Source organism: Pinus tabuliformis, chromosome J, assembly GCF_031772625.1.
Source record: "Pinus tabuliformis cultivar Carrire ecotype Pingquan chromosome J, CPIR1, whole genome shotgun sequence".
Lineage (NCBI taxonomy): Eukaryota > Viridiplantae > Streptophyta > Pinopsida > Pinales > Pinaceae > Pinus > Pinus tabuliformis.
Window position 1 is genome coordinate 138,487,858 of NC_142295.1, and position 14,054 is coordinate 138,501,911.

General features: G+C 36.7%; 1 pseudogene; it reads left to right on the top strand.

Annotated features, from left to right (window-relative positions):
- The first annotated feature begins 897 nt into the window (after positions 1 to 897).
- Positions 898 to 11,637, top strand: LOC149226015 (monofunctional isopimaradiene synthase, chloroplastic-like; annotated as a pseudogene).
- Positions 11,638 to 14,054: the final 2,417 nt, after the last annotated feature.

Consider the following 14,054-nt stretch of genomic DNA (forward strand, 5'->3'; position numbering starts at 1 on the left):
TAATCACATGTATCACCAAGTCTGTGCCCTTCTCTATATAGAATCCAACTGCTCTTCTCTATATAGAATCCAACTGCTCTTCAATTCAAGTGAACTAGCTCCTTAAACCCAAGTCAAACTATTTCACCGAACTCAAGTCTAACTAGCATCTTGAACTCAAGCGAATTGGCCTCTTGAACTTGAGTCAAACTACCTAACTGAACTAAAGTCGAACTGAGATCAAATCTCAATGCATGTTGAGTTTGATTTGCTGTTTTTAACTAAAGTAAAACTAGAGAATTTTCCAATGCATGCTGAGTTTGATTTACTGTTTTTAACTAAATTAAAATTAGGGAATTTTTCTAAGTCAACTCTAAGAGAAAGTAAGACTGCACCTTCTAACTAGCATCTTGAACTCAACCGAATTGGCCTCTTGAACTCGAGTCAAACTATCTAACTGAACTAAAGTCGAACTGAGATAAAATTTCAATGCATGCTGAGTTTGATTTGCTGTTTTTAACTAAAGTAAAATTAATGAATTTTCCTAAGTCAACTCTCAATGCATGCTGTGTTTGATTTGTTGTTTTTAACTAAAGTAAAATTAGAGAATTTTCCTAAGTCAACTCTAAGAGAAAGTAAGACTGCGCCTTAACTTCATGTGCCCATTCTTCTACCAAATTTATTTCACTTCTAAATTTAGAAGAACCTTTCCTCCTCCAACTTCAATTAACAAATTTCTCTCCTACTTCTACTTGGGATATTTCTACTTATTTTCAGGCCTTTACAAAGGCGAAGTCCTTAAATTAATGCCACCATTTCTGTTGCATTGTGGGTTGTAAAGTGCAGAAAATCATGGAACATTTCGTATAATTGAGCAGAGTCTCTGCTTCTGGTAAATCTAGTGGCGTGTATGAGAAAATGGCCATGCCCTCCTCTTTATTGTCATTCCATTTTCCCGTAACTACGACACTGAATGCACCTCAGCTGAACAGACAATGCATTCCATGTGTTTTCATCACGCTTAATACAAGAACCAGTGGCACCAAACAGAACCTACGATCTGGTAGGCACAGGCATATAATTTGAAGTTTTATGTGGCGTTAGTTTCAACTCGGCTTCTTATTAATATTTTTGAGTATGCAGGTTCAAGCAAGATCATTGCTCGTGTCGGAGAAGGCACAGCTCCCCTTTCTAATCACTCTAATAATATGACTACTGGTATGCTTATTCTCGTAATAATTTAAACGCTTTCAAAGTATATCTTGCCAAACCATTAATTCCGATTTTTATTTCTTGTCATCTTTTATTGCATCCGTCCAGATTCGCTTTCTGCTGGTATACTTACGAAACGAGAATTCCCTGAGGGAGTTTGGAAGGATGATATTATTGATTCTCTAATGTCATCCAACAAGGATAGTATTATTATTCACTATTATTATTAATGTTTTCTTTGTAAAATTAATGTTAGTATTATTATTCGTTATTGCTCTCACCCTATGGCGTACTGGCCACACACAAGTGCACAATGGTAAAAAGTAACTTTTTTACCTTTAGCTAAGGAATTTTGATATAATTATAGCTAAAAACATTTTTGAAAAAATAACTATTTTACTTTACCTATATATTATGGTTATTCTAAATAAATAGAAAATTCCAACTGTTAGCCATATTTATAATTTTTAATAAATCATAAATATCATGTGGCAGGTATTGAATTCTTAAAGAAACAGATTGGAATGATGGAGGACGAAGCCGACGATCAACGGCCAAGTGGATTTGAAATTGTGTTTCCAGCGATGTTGAACGAAGCTAAAAACGTATGCTTGGATTTGCCTTATGAATTGCCATTCATCAAACAAATAATTCAGAAGCGAGAGGCTAAGCTTAAAAGGTTGATTAATTAAAGTGATCTGGTTAAGCTTAAATGGTTGCTTAATTAAACTGGTCTGATCACGATGCTTTTTTATGCATATTTCTTCATAAAATTGTTATTTCAAAATTTAAATTTCTGCGATTATTTTTGTGTAGAAATTGTTTTCGGATCTATTGAATAAGCATTAATTGTATTGATCTTTTGAACTAATATATAGTATATCATATTTTTGTTTAGAAATTGTTTTGGGATACATTGCATAAGTATTAATTATTAATTGTATTGATTTTTTGAACTAATATTTGTGGTTCATCATCAAGATTAAAAGAGAAATGATAAATTACATATATTTATTGGAAAAGTCAATACAACCCATACTGATGTTAGAAATAATAAACCACATTTATTAATTCAAAATATCAATACACCCCACATTTTTACTATCTATTTGTTCAAAATATCAATACACATATATTGGTTCGAAATGTCAATACAACCCATACTTAAGCTATTAATCCAGAAACAATTTCTACACAAAAATTAATTGCACATATATTAGTTTGAAATGTCAATACAACCCATACTTATGCAATATATCCAGAAACAAGTTCTATACAAAAATTGCCATTTCTCAATGTTATTGATTACCTAAACTCTATGTCACGGTCAATTGCCACTTATCAATGTTATTGTTCACCAAACTCTTTGTTATGGTGATGTCACGGTCAATTGCCACTTATCAATGTTATTGTTCACCAAACTCTTTGTTATGGTGATGTTTGAATCAGGATCTCTACTTATGTTTTTTGTACCACTCCAACAATATTGTTGTATTATTTGGAAGGCCTGCAAAAAATAGTAGACTAGCACAAAATCATCAAATTGCAATCCAAGGACAGATCATTCCTCGGCTCACCAGCATCTACAGTCGCTGTATTCATTCGTACAGCGAACAGCAAGTGCTTGGAATTCTTGAACTTCGTTTTAATGAAACTCGGAAACCATGGTACGAACATGAGTACAGTTTGATTTTATTTATTTATTTATTATTATTTTATTTTTTTGGTGGGACTAGGAGACAAAAAGAATTAAATTGAAGATTACTAACGGAGAATTTGTATTTAATGTAGTGTTGGGTCACTATCCGCTTGATTTGATGGAACGTCTGTGGGCCGTTGATACTTTTGAACGGCTAGGGATCCAACGCTATTTCAGAAAGGAAATCAAAAACGCATTGGATTATGTTTACAGGTATCATGTCTTTAATGTGCATTCTATACGATTCAGGTCCTTATCATTAGGTCATTAATGGCAGAATTTTCTTGTCTCTGAAATTAATGCGCAGCCATTGGGACGAAAGAGGCATTGGATGGGGGAGAGAGAATGTTGTCGCTGTCATTGATGTTACGGCGATGATACAATGTATTGTTGGAAATTTCTGGTAATTTCAAACACTAAATAGAGAAAATGCTTTGTTTTTAACCCAAAGAATAATACTCTGTTTTAGCACAGGATCTTAACACAGCGGAACAAAAAAAATGTTTCTAGAACATAGAGTTTCACCCACACAAATAAAAACTTGTATTCATAAAAAGAAACAGCTGTTGTTACAAAATGGGTCTTCATCAGACAGAGGGATTCACCAGAGATTATGCTAAAGAGCATCTTCCTCTAAACCAGAGGGATTCACCAGTCTATGCTGAAAAGCATCTTCCTCTTGACAGAGGGATTCACCAAAGACAACAGATCTTTCTCTTAACAGAGGGATTCACCAAAGACAACAGATCTTCCTCTTAACAGAGGGATTCACCTCAGACTGTGCTGAAAAGCATCTTCCTCTTTAACAAAGGGATTCACCAAGAACTTCCAGTTCCATACAAAAAAAAATACTCGCAAATTTTTACACTACTGTGTAAAAATAAAACTTACATTTACTGCTGTAAAAGAAAACACTTACATTCACTGCTGGAATAAAAAAATTCCTTACATTTGTTGCGGCAAGTTTCTCCCTTTACATTTCATATGAAACACCCAAAAATTATTACAATTCCAATGTTGCGCATTCCTTTACAATACTGGTTCAACCAACGAACACGAGAACATCTTTTTGCTGCTCTCCGCTGCTGCGTAGCGCAATTTCATATTCTCAAAAGTACATAAACGCGCTGCTCTGTTTCCTTACATAACCTAAACAAAAAAAGCTTTCCCACGTTGGCCTAATCCTCTATATTCACACTACTCTGTGTTTTCACTCCGCGCTTCCCTCACATTAGCACTGCTGTGCATTTCACTTTGCATTACATATTCAATGAACAACGCTCGCCCTTTTTTTCGCTGCTGTGTGAATATTTCTCATATATCACACACATCAAAAAACATAACAATGCATTTTGTTTACATGACCCATGCTCCGTAAAACAATAAAATTAAACTTTTACCAACATTTTTAGAATGTAGTAAATTCCATTAAATTACTTTACTGACAATCTGGCAGTCAAACCAAAAATTTTACTTCAAGTTAATTTATTTCTGGAATGATGGTACTTCAGCATGGCGGTAAATTAATTTCTCATACGGCCTGGAGGTCTTCCCGATAATCAACAAAAACATGTGCCCTCACTCTCATGAATTACCAACCGTAGATCTTGCCCTCAAAAATCGTACGGTTGTGGTGAATATCGGAAGCCCCTTCTTACCGACCTTTACCTTCCGGGGAATGGGCGGTTTTGAGACCGTACTCTGGACACGTGTCGGCATGTCACATTGATCGGAGCCTCCCGAGGAAAAACCACATTTGGTCAAAAGTGGTGCGGGGGAGTCTGCCGGTTTTGCATTCGCGGTTTACTGGCGGCTTCAGCAGCGCTGCACGGCAGTTGAAATTAATATTCCAACATTCCCCTTTAATTTCAACTGCTGGGTTATCAGTCATACCCAGACATTTCCTCAAAAACTCACAACTTTCCTACCTATTTGTATCAGCTTTCCTTTCATTACTCTCACTGCTGTGCTCAAGCACTCCAATCATGTAATATCCTCTTTCTCTCTACCTCAGGCAAGATTTCCAATCTTTGTATCTCCAAGCTATCCTGCAACCTTTTCTTCTCTGCACTTATGGTAGATTTAATTCCATATCTCTTCCCTATAAGAAGATCTTCATCAAAGAATGACTATTAATATAGTTCAGCAATAATAATCAAGAATTACAAGCTCCCCCTAACTGTATGCATCGTCTCCTTTTGGCAGAGTCTTCTCAAAAGAAACTTAGACTGGCTGGGAGCTCAAGGGACTTTCGTATTGAATTGCCTTCCTTCTCCATACTTGTGTAACTTTCTTCTTTTGTATGGTTCTAACTTGTGTAAGAGCCCATGTTAAGTTACAATCACGTGCCATATGCCTAATGTTATGACACTTAAAGCATTCTACATTGTTCATGAATAAGATTTCATGATTTCTTCTTGTAAAATTGTTTCTTCGAGGTTGTCGGAGACCATAACATCTATTTCTATGAAATGCTCTAGAGTCGTTTGCCATATGACCAAAGTTTGAACAAGAATAACAATAACCAAAAAATGAACTTTGGTACCTGAGAGATGGAGGTTTCCTTGATGTACTTCTGAAGCCTTTCTGCCTTGAGATCCTTTGTAATAACAATTGCCTCTTGACTCTTTGACATCATCAACATTTCTTCTTGGAGCTGGTTTTCTACTTGGAGTAGGATTTCTTCTATTATAGCCTTGATTTTTGTCCTTGCCTTTGCTGGAACTAGGAGCATCATAATTTCTTTCTACCTTTTTCACATCTCCTTTACTTAAGGCATTTTCATTCTTGTTTGAGGTTTCACCTACATACCCGAGTCCTAATTTATCAAATGGAAATCTGTGATAGCTGAGCATGTCATCCAAGGCTTGAGAGCTCTTCATGATTTTGTTCATCCCTTCAACCTTTTTCTTGAGGAGGACAATCTCTTCTGCCAATCTTTCACACTCATTATTCTTCTTTGAAAATTGTTCCTCAGTTTCTTCCTTGCTACGAGTAGCTTCAGCTGCTACTATTTTAAGGGAGATGATATCTGACTTCATTTCTTCATTCTCTGCTTAACTGCTCTCCATTTTCTTTTCAGCACTTTGTGCCTGCTTCCTGATTTCTTCTAATTCCGACTTAAGGGAGGAGATCTCTACCTTGTACTATCCAATTTCTTCTACAAGTTTGTTCACTCTCTTGTGCCTTTGTTCAAGTTGACTTGACAAGTTATCTTTCTGCTTCTTTGCTTTATTCAATTGATTTGTCATGGATATGACTTCTTCATGATGCTTCCTTTTGCTTTGATCAAGTTCCTTCTTAAGCTTGGCGAGCTCTTCATCCCTCTCTTGTACTTGAAGCTTGATGAGGTCAACCTTCTCATTTTCAGCTTCTATGATGGGTTCAAAATTTCCTTCTTGACTGATAGTCATGGTCACTGCTCCCTTTGAGTGAAGGTCATGAAGTCTGTCCCATATATCCTTTGTTGATGAATATTTTCTTAGTTTCTTCTTTACAGAATCAGGCAGTCCATCCAAGATTGTCTTTGTTGCTTTTGCACTGTATTCCTTGGATTCTCTATCCATCTTGCTATCATCAATCACTGATTCCCAAATTTCAATCCCTTGAGATTGTAAGAAAGTCTTCATTTTTACTTCCCATATATAATAATTCCCATTGAACCTTGGAGCCTCAAATAGAATGCTTTCAAATGGATTGTCTTCTATTTTAGTAGTAGAGGGAGACACATCCTTAGGAGGATTGGAGACTTTCTTCTTTGACCTTGCCATTCTTATCTATGCTTCAAAATACTTGACTTTGTTTTAAAAATAACTCACTGTTTTTAGAAGCTACACGAAAAAAAACTTTGAGAAATACCTGGATCCTTGACTAAGTCTTCACTCTACTGGAGAAGCTGCTGCAACAAAAGAACTCCTTCCTTCAGCTTCTTTGACACCTTCAAAGAGCTTGGATAAGCTCTGATACCATGTTGGAAATTTCTGGTAATTTCAAACACAGAAGAATAGAGAAAATGCTCTGTTTCTAACCCAGAGAATAATACTTTGTTTTAGCACAGGATCTTAACACAGCGGAACAAAAAAAATGTTTCCAGAATACAGAGTTTCACCCACACAAATAAAAACTTGTATTCATAAAAAAAACAGCTGCTGTTACAAAATGGGTCTTCCTCACATAGAGGGATTCACCAGAGATTATGCTGAAGAGCATCTTCCTCTAAACCAGAGGGATTCATCAGTCTATGCTGAAAAGCACCTTCCTCTCGACAGAGAGATTCACCAAAGACAACAGATCTTCCTCTTAACAGAGAGATTCACCTGAAACTGTGCTGAAAAACAGCTTCCTCTTGATAGAGAGATTCACCAAAGACAACAGATCTTCCTCTTAACAGAGGGATTCACCTGAGACTGTGCTGAAAAGCATCTTTCTCCCATACAAAATAAATACTCTGTCTCAACTGCAAATTTTTACACTACTGTGTGTAAAAATAAAAATTACATTTACTGCTGTAAAAAAAAATCACTTACATTCACTCCTGGAATAAAAAATATTCCTTACCTTTGTTGCAACAAAGTTTCTCCTTTTACATTTCATATGAAACACCCAAAAATTAGCGCATTCCCTTATAATGCTCGTTCAACCAACGAACACCAGAGCATCTTTTTGCTGCTCTTCGCTGCTGCGTAGGGCAATTTCATATTCTCAAAAATACATACAAGCGCTGCTCTGTTTCCTTACATAACTTCAACAAAAAAAAACTTTCTCACGCTGGCCTGTTCCTTTATATTCACACTGTTGTGTGTTTTCACTCTGCGCTTCCCTCACATTAGCACTGCTATGCATTTCACTTTGCATTACATATGCAATGAACAACACTCGCCCTAATGCGTTTTTTTTACATGATCCATGCTCCCTAAAACAATAAAATTAAACTTTTACCAACATTCTATGAATGTAGTAAATTCCATTAAATTACTTTATTGACAATTTGGTAGTGAAACCAAAAATTTTACTTTACGTTAATTTATTTCTGGAACGGTGATACTTCAGCATGACTTTAAATTAATTTCTCATACAGCCTGGAAGTCCTCCCGATAATCAACAAAAACATGTGCCCTCACTCTCATGAATTACCAGCCGTAGATCTTGCCCTCAAAAATCGGATGGGTGTGGTGAATATTGGAAGCCCCTTCTTACTGACTTTTACCTTCTCGGGAATGGGCGGTTTTGAACCGTACTCTAGACGCGTGTCGGCATGTCGCATTGATCGGAGCCTCATGGGGAAAAACCACGTTTGGTCAAAAGTGGTGCGGGGGAGTTTGCCGTTTTTGCATTCGCGACTTACTGGCGGCTTCACGACGCTGCACGGCAGTTGGAATTAATATTCCAACATGTATCCGCAGGTAGGTAAACCAAAGTGCCAATGTATTGGCAGCTATATTATTTTTTTTTTCAAAAAAAAAAAAACGACTTCATGTGTTCATGTATTGGCAGCTATATTATTAGCTGGCAATTGTACCAACCAATAGCCGAGTACTTGAATTTTTTCAGCCTGATAATCTCATCAACCAACTTTCTCTACCTAGAATCTAGAACCTATCAACCCTGGTTATGTAGGTGTTGATTTATGCTTTTTCTGGAATAGTGTGCTTTCATTATAATCAACGAAAAGCGTTTTTTATGCTTTTGAGAAAAAAACACTCATCAACCCATTTTCTCAGGAACATTGTACTTTCATTATAATCAATGAAAACCCTTTTTTTTGCTTTCTGAAACAAAAAATCTCATCGACCGACTTTTCTGGCAGATGTCTTAAAAACTTTTAGACACCAGAATGGGGAGTTCTTTCGCTTCTCGGGTCAAACGGAGAGAGAAGTAACACACATGTTAAATGTCAATCGTTGCTCACATGTTGCAATGCCGGGAGAAACGGTCATGGAAAAAGCAAAACTCTGTACCGAAAGGTACCTGCGGAATGCTCTGGAAAATGTGGACGCGTTAGACAAATGGGTTCTGAAAGATAACATTCGGGTAGAGGTATATAATATAATATTTTCGGATCTTTAAACATCTCTGTGCCTTGTCGCCACCTATAAAATTCCCCATCAATTAAGCCCAGTTTTCAAATTTGCTTCTGAAAATTATGGAAATTCTGGTATTTTTTTGCGAATTCAAGTTATAGATGTTGAATTTCAAGACTTTGTAAATACAAGTTACAACTGTGAAATTTCAAAACTAATTTTGACTATCTAGTACTGAATTTACTTTTACCACTGTTAAAATTTTGATCCAATCATTCCTATTACTTTTTTCTTTTTTCCTTGACCAATTTTCTTTTTTCCTTGACCAATTTGAAAACTGGGTAAACTATGGCGATTTCATTTCCAAGTGGAGTACGCGCTCAAATATCCATGGCATAGGAGTCTGCCAAGACTGGAGGCTAGAAGCTACATTGAACATTACAGGCCAAACGATGTATGGCTTGGGAAAACCATGTATACGTAAGATACAAACCCTGTAATATTTGTAACATTTGTTTCGTCTATTGTGCCGTTTTTTAACATGCTAACGTCAAGTATTCTAATAATTTATTATTGAGGGGTGCAGTATGCCATACATTAACAACGGGAAATATTTGGAACTGGCCAAACTGGACTTCAATAATGTGCAGTCCATGCAGCAAAAGGAGATTCTCGAGCTCCGAAGGTGTTGTTTGCTATTTTTTAAGTCCGATGTTCCAATTTTTTTTTAAATAAATTCAATGCTCCAACCGATCATATGGTCTATCGGCTTGCCTGAAAGTTTAAAGTATATCTCGAATTTTTCAAAGGTGGTGGAAATCAACGGGGTTTGCAGAGCTCAATTTCACCCGCGACCGTGTGGCTGAAATATATTTCTCAATATTGTCTACTATGTTTGAACCAGAGCTCGCTACGTGTAGAGCCAATTTTGCCAAAACTACCATCTGCCTGGTCATTTTAGACGACCTATATGACACGCATGCATCTTTAGAAAACATCAAGCTGTTCAACGAAGCATTTAAAAGGTATAGACTTTGTATATTTAATCTCTTCCCTTTTTATATATATTTAATAGATCAAAAGCCTAATTAGTTTTTTTTAAAGGATAGAAAGGTAAAAGAGGAAAGACAAAATTTCACACACAAACAATAATATATAGCTTTGGTTTTTCTATTAATCATATAATATTTGATTGGATTATAATGAACTCTTAAGTGTGGTTCATAGTCAAGATAAAATAAAGAACTAGATTATGATAGCAAATTAAATAGAGAGCTATTATTCAAACGGCTAGAAAAAATAGTTACCATGATGGATCTCTTTATTTAATTTGCTGCTATGATCTAGTTTTTCATCTTGTCTTGACGATGAATCACACTTGCTGGTTCTAAACTGGTAGACAAAGTAATTTTGATGTGATTATCACTAAAAACATTTCTGATAAATTTGTTATGGATCGCAGAAGCCTCAATTCTATAATAAACTCGTTATGAAATATTTATCTTTTTTTATTTGACTTAATTATAATAAACCCATTATGAATATTTATCCTTTTTCACCTAGTGACTAAGTCAAAATAATTTAAGATACAAACCCATTATATTTTACTTTTTCAATAAAAAGAACTAAACTTTAACTAAGTTATACTTCACTTAGTTAACTGACTCATACAAGATTCTAACCAAAGCTCTTGCTCTTAGAATGACCTGAGTAAGTCCCACATTATTCTATACTGGACTCAGTTAACTAACCCTCTAAATTTCGATAACTCAAAATGCAATAATTACTAATTATTAATTATATATACCTGCACATTCATGACTCTTTGTTGTTTTAGATGGGATCTGTCTCTGTTAGACAGAATGCAAGAGCACATGAAAATATGCTTCCTTGCTCTGTACAATCTGGTTAATGAAATAGCGCAAGAAGAGCGCGAGAGACAGGCTCATGACGTGCTCGGTTACATTAGAAATTTAGTATGTATAATATAATTAAAGTTACAAGTTTGATATTATTAATGGAGCTTTCCATTTTCCACGAAAGTATGGATAAGGTGATTATATATGAACTTATCCAGTGGGAGCTCGTTCTTGAAGCTTACACGAACGAAGCAGAATAGTCGGAAGCTGAATTTGTGCCGTCGTTCCATGAATACATAGCGACCGCTAGTATCTCTGTATCAGGGCCGACTCTCATTCTGATTTGTGTTCTTTTCACTGGAGAGCTTCTTACAGATGACACTCTCCCAAATAGATTATCGATCCAAATTTGCATATCTCATAGGTTTGATAGGGCGTTTGCTGAATGATACCAAAACTTACCAGGTAGTGTACTCAATCTCTTATAATCCACAGCAGCACTTGTAATTTATTTATTTATCTGGACGGTCACTAATTTTACTATTGATTAATGCAGGCGGAGAGAGTTCAAGGCGAAGTGGTTTCTGCGATTCAGTGTTACATGAAGCAGCATCCATAAATCTCAGAGGAAGAAGCTCTCGAATATGTTTATACTCTCCTGGAAAAAGCCATCGCAGATTTTAAGTGCGAATATCCCGAACAATTGCAGGAGACTGTCTTTGATCATGTAAGATTAATGCAGCTGTTTTACAAGGAACGAGACGGTTTCACACATTCGCATGATATGGAAATTAAAGAGCGCGTTCAAAAGGTCCTCTTCGAACCGGTTGCCTAGAATTCAATAAACTATTGTACACCACCTGCAGGGTGCCTAGAATTCAATATACTATCATACGCCACCTGGCGCCTATGCAAAGTCCTGATTTAACTCAGGGACACTATTGCTTCAAGAACTCCATTTGTTTTTGCCTTATTGTTAAATAGAGGTATCTGATAAAGATATTAATATGTACTACAAATTGTCAATATACTAGCAATTGCACTAGATATTTCAAAGGAAATGCAAATTTGAGAAGAACTGTGACATATAAAGAATCATTGAAAAAAAAAAATGAATAAACTGTTAGGGTTCAAGAGAAATAAATAGAACAATCAAGAAATACACATTCAAACCATGTACACCGAATCATTGAAAAAGAAAATGAATAAACTGTTAGGGTTCAAGAGAAATAAATAGAACAATCAAGAAATACACATTCAAACCATGTACACCATGATTATCTGGAAAACCCCAATTGGTGGAAAAACCAACCAACAATAGATCTATTATTGTCCTTGCTAAAACACACCCAAGCCGGCCAATAACCTGAGATTTCACCACTCAACCATGACTGCCTACAATGGAGAATGCACAAGCCTTTTAAGAGCTTCAACCACATGTAATACCATGAGTCACCAATACTAGGTGCCCAAAACCACAACTGTTAATGTTGACATAACTTCAATTCCATCATAGGGTCAAGGTTATCTAACAATCCCTCCTTTAAACTTGACTTTGGGTTTTCCTTGGCCAAATCTAGCCAAATCTGCCAAGTGAGCGAGCCACCACTCACCTCTAGGCCCTACTCCGTCAATGTTAGGGTATTTGATAATATCACATGTTGTCCTAGTTTAGGATGCTTCATCATACCACCACATGCATCCCCATATCACCCAAGTGGACATTCAGACTTTACTAGTGATTTACTGGGGCACGCATGCCTTACTAGGCCTTACAGTTGTATACGCATTTACATGAAAATTTTCATTTTATTTTTTATTTTGTTGCTATCTTGACACACACACAACTTGAACTGCTACAAGTTTAACCATGTATTTCACCCTATAAGACTCCTATCCCACTATTTAACCCTTCTCTTGTAACTGAATTTTTATTTAAAATTTCTGTTACCCAGGTTCAACAGGCAACGACAACTTGATGGGGTTCAGGCAGCAACAAATCCAACACCCCCAACACACTCTTCACGTGGCTCTAGCTCTGCACACAGAGAGATCACTCCTGCACGCGCAGCCCACGCAGCTCTACATAGGCTTCACGCAGAATGGACAGCCGACATCATGCACACCCTCTTCACATGCCTCTTTAGAAAAAAATGGCAGAGGGCTTCACCCAAACTAGGTAAACCAACAAATAGACCAGCATCGTAGGCTTCCTCCTCAATTGTAAATCAACAAATGGACCGAACCAGCAACAGACCGAACCAGCAATGGCATGCAGTGTTGCGGCTCTAGCCTCATCTTACCACCACGCAGATAATACATGCGCTCCTCCTCCCAGCATGCAATGACTCACAGCCTAACACGTAGCACGACATTTTTACATTCAGTAGTTCCATGCTTACACACTCCTCCTCCCCATCACATTGCAACTTACGGCTTAACACGCAGCACGTCCTCCTCTTCTCATGCAGAGATGGACAGTATTTGCAGCACTTCACGCAATTGAATGGCAAAATTCACACAAATGTTTTTGGCATAGCCTTCAAACTTCATTTTCTTCTTCCTCCTCATCGAACCATCACTCAACGGACATTGCTAGTTTGTGCAACGAGCTATTGCTTCAACTAGCGCCACCACTTGGTCGATGGGAACATTTCAAACAACTATCTAAGGCCCTTTCCAACCAGAGCTCTAATACCACTTGTTAGGGTTCAAGAGAAATAAATATAACAATCAAGAAATACACATTCAAACCATGTACACCATGATTATCTAGAAAACCCCAATTGGGGGAAAAACCAACCAACAATAGATCTATTACTGTCCTTCGCTAAAACACAGCCAAGCTGACCAATAACCTGAGCTTTCACCACTCAACCATGGCTGCCTACAATGGAGAATACACAAGCCTTTTAGGGCTTCAACTACACGTAATACCATGAGCTTAATACCATGAGTCACCAATACGAGGTGCCCAAAACCACAACTGTTAACCATAATTGTTAACATAACCTCAACTCCACCATGGGTCAAGTTTATCTAACATAAACAAAATTCCTTTCAAAAATAGAAAATAAAGAGAAAACACTAACATTACCCTAGGTACATCAGTGTCTGATCCGAACAAGTTTCGAACATATTGGATGTTGGGGTACAAAGTTTTCTCTAAATTGCTGCCAAGCAATAATAGATAGAGAATTTGAGATCGAAAGCCATTAATGTTGTTGCAACTTGCAATGTATCTAAAAAGTATCGTTTATATTTTTACATAACGAATGCTAAGTC